We start from the raw sequence: 8,330 nt of genomic DNA, 5'->3' as shown, positions 1-8,330 counted from the left end.
ATATTAGATTTTGTTGCGACAAGTTTTGTTTTTATTTGTAGATTTCTATCGTTTAATCTTGAGGAGTGTCAGTCTGTCGAGTCTATTATTGATGTTATTGATATTATGCATGGTTTGATTAGAGAAGAAATGTACAAAGGCAAGACAAAAGCATAGCTAGCAGAGAATAGAATTATTTTTAATGACTTTTCCTATATTATCTCTATTCATAATAATAGCCAATGGAAAGCAATATCCTTACTTCCTTTGCCTGATTTTACAAGCCTTGAGTGGTCTTTACCACGTCCAGCCACTAGTGAGAGCAATAGATGTAAAAAAATTTCTAAGATATAGAAAACATTAAAACCTAATATCTCAAGTAGACTAAACAAGATTACTTTGCTTATACCTATTAATGTGTTTATTGATTTCTTTTGATTTATTGAGATAAGAATATCAATGGCCATGTTATCATTCAAGAGGTTGCCATGTGATCATCTCCTAAAATTTATTAATGAGAGATGGGATACTAGGATAGAAGGCAAGATAACTTGTAAGATAGATCAAGACTCTCTTCCTTGCAAATATATGCTTGCTACTTAAAATTTCATCATTATCTTTTGTTATAGTAGATGGCAATATGTTGGTGGTAGTCTAGTTGCTTTTGCATCAAAATCTTGAGGATTTTAGCAAATATCCTATAGTGGATCTTGATGTTTGGCTCAATCAAGACATTATTATGATATAAAGGTTAGATCATTATGTATATTACATCAAGTGAGGCTAGATTTACAAAATGAAAATATCGAATTGCCATGTTCATTTGCATTTTAACTTAACAACAAACCATTAAACTTGTGTGTGTGTGTAAGAGAAGATAGATACATATATAGTACAAGGACATTGAAGAAAATATCTCTTTACTTTCAATATAAATACAAGTTCAAATATTGCAACAAATTTGTATTTACTTTCTTCATTATCTATATATATGAGGCTTTACAAGACAATACACAAAGGCTTTTTTTTGTGAGAAACATATTTTTAGGAGTTCTTTTGCCTTTCTTTGATGTTTTGGTTTCCTTAGATGTTGGCCCCTCCTTCTCTACTTTCACACTCTCTACCCCCTCCTTATATGTGGTCTTCTTATTTCTTTGTTCTTTCTTGTATACAATTGACAAGTATGTATTTGAAAATCTTTCCTCTTACATACCAAACATGCTTACTATTGTAACAATCATTGAAAAATTGATACACATTTGAAAGAAGAGAATATTAGTTTAGTGCTATTTGCAAAGCTCTATCGTTTGAGTGAAACAATATCTTGAAATTAAACATCTTCTGCATTACCTTGATAAATTTGTCATCATTAAGATAAATAAACTTGATCAATCTCTTAATATTTACAATTACTCGCCAACTACGAGAATGACTTTTGTCTTGATGAGGGCTCTATAAATAACGACACAAAGCAAAATTGTACACAACTTATTTGTGGTAGTTTATAGAATTATGTATATTGATGTGTTTGATAAAAAATTTACAACTTGTCTATACTCTATTTGTACAAGTAGATCAAAAGGCATAGAATGATTTTTTTGTTGAACTTCAATTAATGTTTTTGCAACTCTATATCAAAACATAATAAAATTTAGAGTACTTACAATAAATGGATTTAAATGATCAAGGAGTCTTGGGATAATTCAATTTACATCTTAGTATTTCCATATATTCCTTTCAAAAAATGGATTTTAAAACACTACTTATTTACACATTCTATGCCAACAATCAGGCTCCAATGAGATGTGAAAATAATCATGGGTAAATACTTTAGCATAATAAACTCTTTTAAATATGAAAAAAATACCAAATAACTTAGTTTTCTTGAAATGGAATCATAACAAGCTCCAAGAAGGTATCAAAATCAAATATACTGAGCCAATGGTCAAATGCATTTGCTTCAAGCTCATTTAGTCTTATGTAGTGGGAGATTGAAGGATCAGTAATCTCAACCTTTTGTTATATACCACAGGGAGGTTGATGCATCATACACCTAGTAAAAATAGTAAAATAGTGAGTATGTAAGGAAAAATTTATTGTTAGAAAAATATCATTCTTAAGAACAAACAAATTTAGATATGTTATACCTCAATCCAACAAGAAGAATGGAGTCATTTACATCTCCCCTCTTATCCTTAAGGATTTGCACACATTCTAAGTCCAAAAAATAATATAATTTGTCTTGCCTATGTCACTAATTAAGAAGCAATATACATTGAAACCTACTAGGTTGACCTTGTCAAGCATGTCAAAAAGCTCATCCTCTAGAGATCATAGTTGCTCTACTTAATTTTCTTTTTCTTTCTTCCTCTAATGCTTCCTCCATTTCCCTACTTGTTCCTTTATAGCCTCTTCCTCCTTCTCATGCCTTCTTGTGTCTCTCTCATGTATGATATCCTCCACTTTAGACCTATGCCTTATTCTCTCTCTCTCTCTCTCTCTCTCTCTCTCTCTCTCTCTCTCTCTCTCTCTCTCTCTCTCTCTCTCTCTCTCTCTCTCTCTCTCTCTCTCTCTCTCTCTCTCTCTCTCTCTCTCTCTCTCTCTCTCTCTCTCTCTCTCTCTCTCTTGTGATATCCTCCACTTTAGGACCTATGTCATCCTTCTTGTTCCTATATGGTGGCGCATTAAGAATATTATGTCTTGTCATCTATAAGAGGAACTAGCTCTAAAATCTTGGAGAATCTATATCTCAATCTTCATAGGATAACCATATCCTTGTCCATGTCACCCTATGTGCATGGGTGACACATATGTATGTATCCTGAATAATTCAAATAAAAAGTCATATGTAGCCTCCTCAATGCAAGTGAGGATACTCCTTGTCCACCTGTAACTATTGAGACTATGTCACATATCTCCTTAACCACTCTTTGGAGTGGTAGCTTTGGAACTACATTATCAAGAGCTTTCATTGCCTTCATGATTTCCCTAAGACATATCACACCCTATGAAAATTTCCTTCATGCTTTCTTAGTGGCTTGGACGGCTTAAAGGATTAATGGATCTTCTTAGCAATATTCCTAGGATCAACCTTTTGCTTCCTTGCAATAGCCTTAGCTCTAGCCATAGCTCAACAAAATCAATTGCAACAACATGATAAGAAAAATAGTTATCCTACCAAATTGAATTCCAATGTATGAAATGAGAAAACTAATGCACCCAATAAAAACAAGTCCTATAAATCACATTTCATTTCGATAGATAGAGAAAACCAAACACAAAGCATATGAAACGCGAAAACAAACCAGTGGAAGAAGGAGCCTTACAACGAAATTTGTGTTTCACATAATAGGGTTTCTAGGTGATAAAAAATAATGAGGAGTACAACATTTTAGCCATAGTAGATAGAGATCAAGCAATAAATGTATGAAACACGAGAATAGGTCAATGGGGTTTAAAATCGAGCAAGTATTTTCACGTTTCATATTATATGAGAAAGTCAAGCAAAAACAACCTATTTTATGACACATCAAACGAGACATTTCAATATAACAATGAAGTCTAACAATCAATTTTTTTTTAAAGACCACAAAATGTAGATTTATGTATGCAAACCTACTTGATTTGTTGAAGATTTTGCCTTACAGTATGGAATCCTGCCAACAAAGGGGGTTGATCTTGCTAGAATAGTCTTGGTAGAGGTGGAATGCTTGTTGTATTCCAAATGAGCTTGTTTTGGAATGGAAAGATGAAAATGAATCTTTATTGGATGGGGTTAAATCTCAAGTTAACATTGTAACTATTTATTAGGGTGGTACTTAGTAGAACGTGATCTCATTAATCACTTTTTTTGGGCCCAAAAAGAAGTCTCATATGTCCAAAACTAGCCTTGAAAATAGGAAAAAAGTAAGCACCCCCTTTTTGGATGAAAAAACATCCTTTTTTATACAAATTTTGAGAACAATGGATCTATTATTAAATGCATTTTTTGGAGTCTTTTTAAAGTAGTATATTGCAATATAAACCATTTTCACCCATAATCTCTTCTATCTCAATCAAATTGAAGCTAGGCCCTTTTGTGTTCTATTCAAGACAAAGGTAACCATATACAATTAAATCATCACTTATGATTTTTTCAACTCTACTTGCATTTTCATCCAAGTCGAATTATCCCTTTCATATGGCAATGTATTGCAAAAAGCCATCAATGCATCCATACTGCCATCCCATATGTTGCTTCTCCACTTTGGTTGGGATTCATAGCCCTTAGCTGATTTAGGCTTATCCATCACTTTATCCTCTCAATATCTAGCAAGTTCCCTTTGTCACAGTGTTGGGTACCTTGCCCTTTCCTCTAGCCACCTTTTGCCCAGCCACATTGAAATCTTGATCACCTCCTCCACCACCCTGGGTAAAAGTACTCGATCAAGTGATCAAGGGTAGGACAAAGTGAATTCAAATGGGTGATTGCATTTTATTGGACCTTTAAGGGGCTTGTGTAAGAAAGGGGGATTTAATAATGGGGAAATACTAGCTACACTGGCTAGTATATAAGGTGTTAGGGACTTTATTTTTGACCATCAAATTATAATACAAGTCTCTTTTCATCTTCACCTCTCTCTCCAAGCTTTCATGGCTTCTTCCTCTCTCTTTTTGTCTTTCTTTCTCCTCATTACTCTCTTTCTCTCTCTTCCTACATTCTTTCTCTCTCTTCTACACACACACTCTCTCTCTTTCTTCTTCTCTCTCCTGTCCTCTTCTTGACAAGTGGTATCAGAGCCATAAGTTCTTGATCCAATTGGCTGACATTCCATTTAGTTATTTTTTTTAGTTACATAGATCTAAGAACCATACGTACACAGGTACAGACATGACATGGAGCAGCAGTGGAGTTACTAAGGACTTTTGGACCACAACAAGGACTGTAGGTCTACATTAATGGAGACTTGGACCAAGTTTGGAGGCTGGAAGACTAGATTTAGCAGCTCATGGGTCATTTTTGGCCAATTTTAAAGGTATTCTCTTAGAAGACAATGGTAAATGGAGTAGAAGAGGGGAAAGTCCTAGTTACTTTACAGAAACAATCTTCTCTCTCTTCATTCTCAAGCTTTAGCAAATCTTCCATGGAGAAATCTGGTTCCAACTCTTATCCTGAGTCTTCATGGCTTCTCTGACACCTAAAGCTTGATTCTAGAGATTATTTGGATCCCTTTGATAACCATAATACATAGCATTAAGCTTATGTTGACGACAAGCTTCCATTCACTTGTCAGCATTTGCAATCTTCACAGAATAATCTTGTTTATTATGTTCCCTGGAAACCTCAACAGCAAGTTCCTTGGCATTATCCTTAGTATTGCTAAGCATATCATACTCTTGAGACTGTAAATAATCTATATGAGAGGTGGAACTTCCTTGCGATGGATGTTCATGGTCAAGGATAGGCCCCATGGTATTAATCTCATCGAGTTCTGACTGTAGATCTCCGTCATTATCACCACAGCTATCTTCCTAGGTGGCCACTAGGCACAAGCTACAACAGATTCAGACGATCCACATTGGCGATCTCCACATCATGAATATTCCTGAAGGCCTTCACAAGCTTTGCACCTTCAGTACTGTAAACAATAAGTGGACCTCGACGGGAGTTGTATCTGCAGTTCCTCACTTTTCCCTTCCCAACACGAACCTTCCTGCTGGCCTTAGGTAGGGTGGGAAGAGGGGGCCTTAGCAAGGCGAGGCTTCTCCTCCTCCCTGGGAGTCTTAGACTTCTTCTCCCTTAACACAGAAGGAAGCAAAAGACACCTGTGAACTTTGAGTGAGGTCTGAAAATTCTCTCCATCATTCGATTGAATGTGGTAGGTGCATTAGTCAAACCAAATGGCATGACTAAGAACTCGTATAGTCCAAATGTCGTACAAAAAGCTGTCTTATGAACATCTTCAGGTGCTATTCGTATTTGGTGATAGCCGCTCTTGAGATCAATGCGACGAAAGATACTAGCCCCTTGCAACTTATCCAAGATATCATCTATCCTTGGGATAGGAAAATGATTCTTGATTGTGATCTTGTTCAAATATTTGTAGTATATGCACATGCTGAAAGAACCGTCTTTCTTTTGAACAAGTAAGACTGGAGAGAAGTATGGAGAAAAGCTAGGTTGAACTAACCCTTTTTCCAACAATTCATTTACTTGTGTTAGAATCTCCTCTTGCTAACTTGCACTTACACGGTAAGGCAGTTGGTTAGGTGGTGATGAACTGCCTGGGATAAGATCAATTGTGTGATCTTTCGGGCACTTAGGAGGTAACTCTCCTGGGAGTGAATCACTAAAACAATCTTCATATTGTTTAAAAAAATCATGTCTAGCTTTATCAATCAAAGATCTGTGCCAGCCCTTCCATTCTGCTCCTTCATCTTCTTTGCACAAATTGGCCCACACTGCTCTTTTTGGAACTCTTTTGCATGCAAGTCAGGAAGGCAAGCACGCCGCTCTTCACATAATCATGAGAAGGCGTGTCCAAGTTACTTTTTGCAACTTGATATGGCTGAGTAGGATCTCCAGTGTTAGACAAAGTCCGAGATGGCATATGGCTCATCTTCTTTGCCAGTGTATCTGCATCAAGCATGTGTGTATACCTTCTGGGGAGCAAAGAACTTATCCTTGCAATCTTTTCGCTGACGAGATCCGATTGACATAATTCAACAGAGCTTGGAGATAGCCAAAAGGTCAAGTGACTCTTCTTTTTCTTCATCGTGTCCAATTCATGCATCTCAATAGATCCTCTAGACATGGAGCTAACCTTATCTCCCACCATGGCTGTTTGTGCAATCTCCCCCATTGGTGCAAAAAACTGTGATCGGACAAGGGTCTTCTTCTTCTTGACTAGATTGACAGAAGGGATATCTGCACGTTTTAAAGGAGCCATCTCTGCACATTCTACAGGCACACTATGTTGGGGTTTCGTAGATCCATCTAGGGAGCCAGTTGACTAGATTGACAGAAGGGATATCTGCACGTTTTAAAGGAGCCATCTCTGCACATTTTGTAGGCACACTATGTTGGGGCTTCGCAGATCCATCTAGGGAGCCACTTGAGTCATGCACTACCTTATTAGGGAAGGAATATGAGGATAGGTCGGGTATGCATGCTGAAAGAGTGACTGGCCCATCAGTGAATGCAACAAATATTAACTCCCAAGGTATTTTGGGGAGAGTGGGCATACCTAACAACACTTTTGAATAGGGAGAGCCTTCACATAGGCAAGAGGAGCCCATGAACAATGCAATGAGGGGTAGAGTCCAATGAAGTTTATTTTCCATTTTTCAAAGGGTTGTCATACAATGATAGGGGTCAACTCCATCTTATCCATCTATGCAAGTTCAGCCATCTTTTGGCATGAATTACTCTAATAATGGATCATTTTTGGGCAGCCACATGGATCAGCCTTAGTTTGGATATACGGGACAACCACCTAATCATGGAAGAGAGCTGAGAGACAATATTATATTCTCTAAATTCAATGGTCAATCGTCATCTCTATCTGAACTCGAAGAATGGCTCTCCAATCTTGAGGATTATTTTGACATCTTGCCCCGTACTGATGACCAAGAGATCCATTTTGCAACCATCCACTTGGAAGGATTTGCACATACATGGTGGAGGTACATTAAAAGAGAGAATCGGCAATGAAACTCGTGGAAAGCGTTCAAGGCACTCATGGTGCAAGTATTTGTCTGGCTGATGGAGAAAGAAAAGCTTGCATGCCAATGGTATGGCCTTGAATAGCACGGTCTTGCTATTAGAGAATACACAAATTAGTTCCTCAACCTTACCATGTATGTTGAGTCGATTAGTGATTATGCCAAGTTACACAAGTATGTGTATGGACTAGATCCCCAACTCTCGGCTAATGTTTCAGCTCAAAATCCATTGGATTTGTTCAAAGCTATTGCGTTGACTGAGAGGTACTCTCGTAAGTATCGCCGTGCTTCATTTCAGCATGGACAGTAAAGAGGGGTGTCTCAGCCAGTGTTTGGGCAACAAAGAGGACCTATGCAGTCACATTTTGGGCAGCAAAGAGGTGCTGTAAAGCCGGGACAGTTTGGGGTAAGTTATGGTGGTGGCAACGTGCCATTCAGCACTCCTAAGATCCCCACATACCCCACTATTAATGCCTCAAGACCACAAAGTAATTTTAGGACTGAGAAAATAGATGATAGGCATGGGGATAGCAAGAATAAAAAAGCTTTAGCCTTTGGCAGTCCAAAGTCCATTCCCATGGATTTGTATAAAGAAAGAAAGGAAAAAGGGCTTCATTTCAAGTGTGGCGAGAAGTATACATCTGATC

Source organism: Lygodium microphyllum, chromosome 21 (assembly GCF_053477565.2).
Source record: "Lygodium microphyllum isolate KBCC chromosome 21, Lygodium_microphyllum_v1.1.10, whole genome shotgun sequence".
Lineage (NCBI taxonomy): Eukaryota > Viridiplantae > Streptophyta > Polypodiopsida > Schizaeales > Lygodiaceae > Lygodium > Lygodium microphyllum.
The sequence above is the reverse complement of the archived record's forward strand: the minus strand, read 5'-3'. Positions refer to the sequence as shown.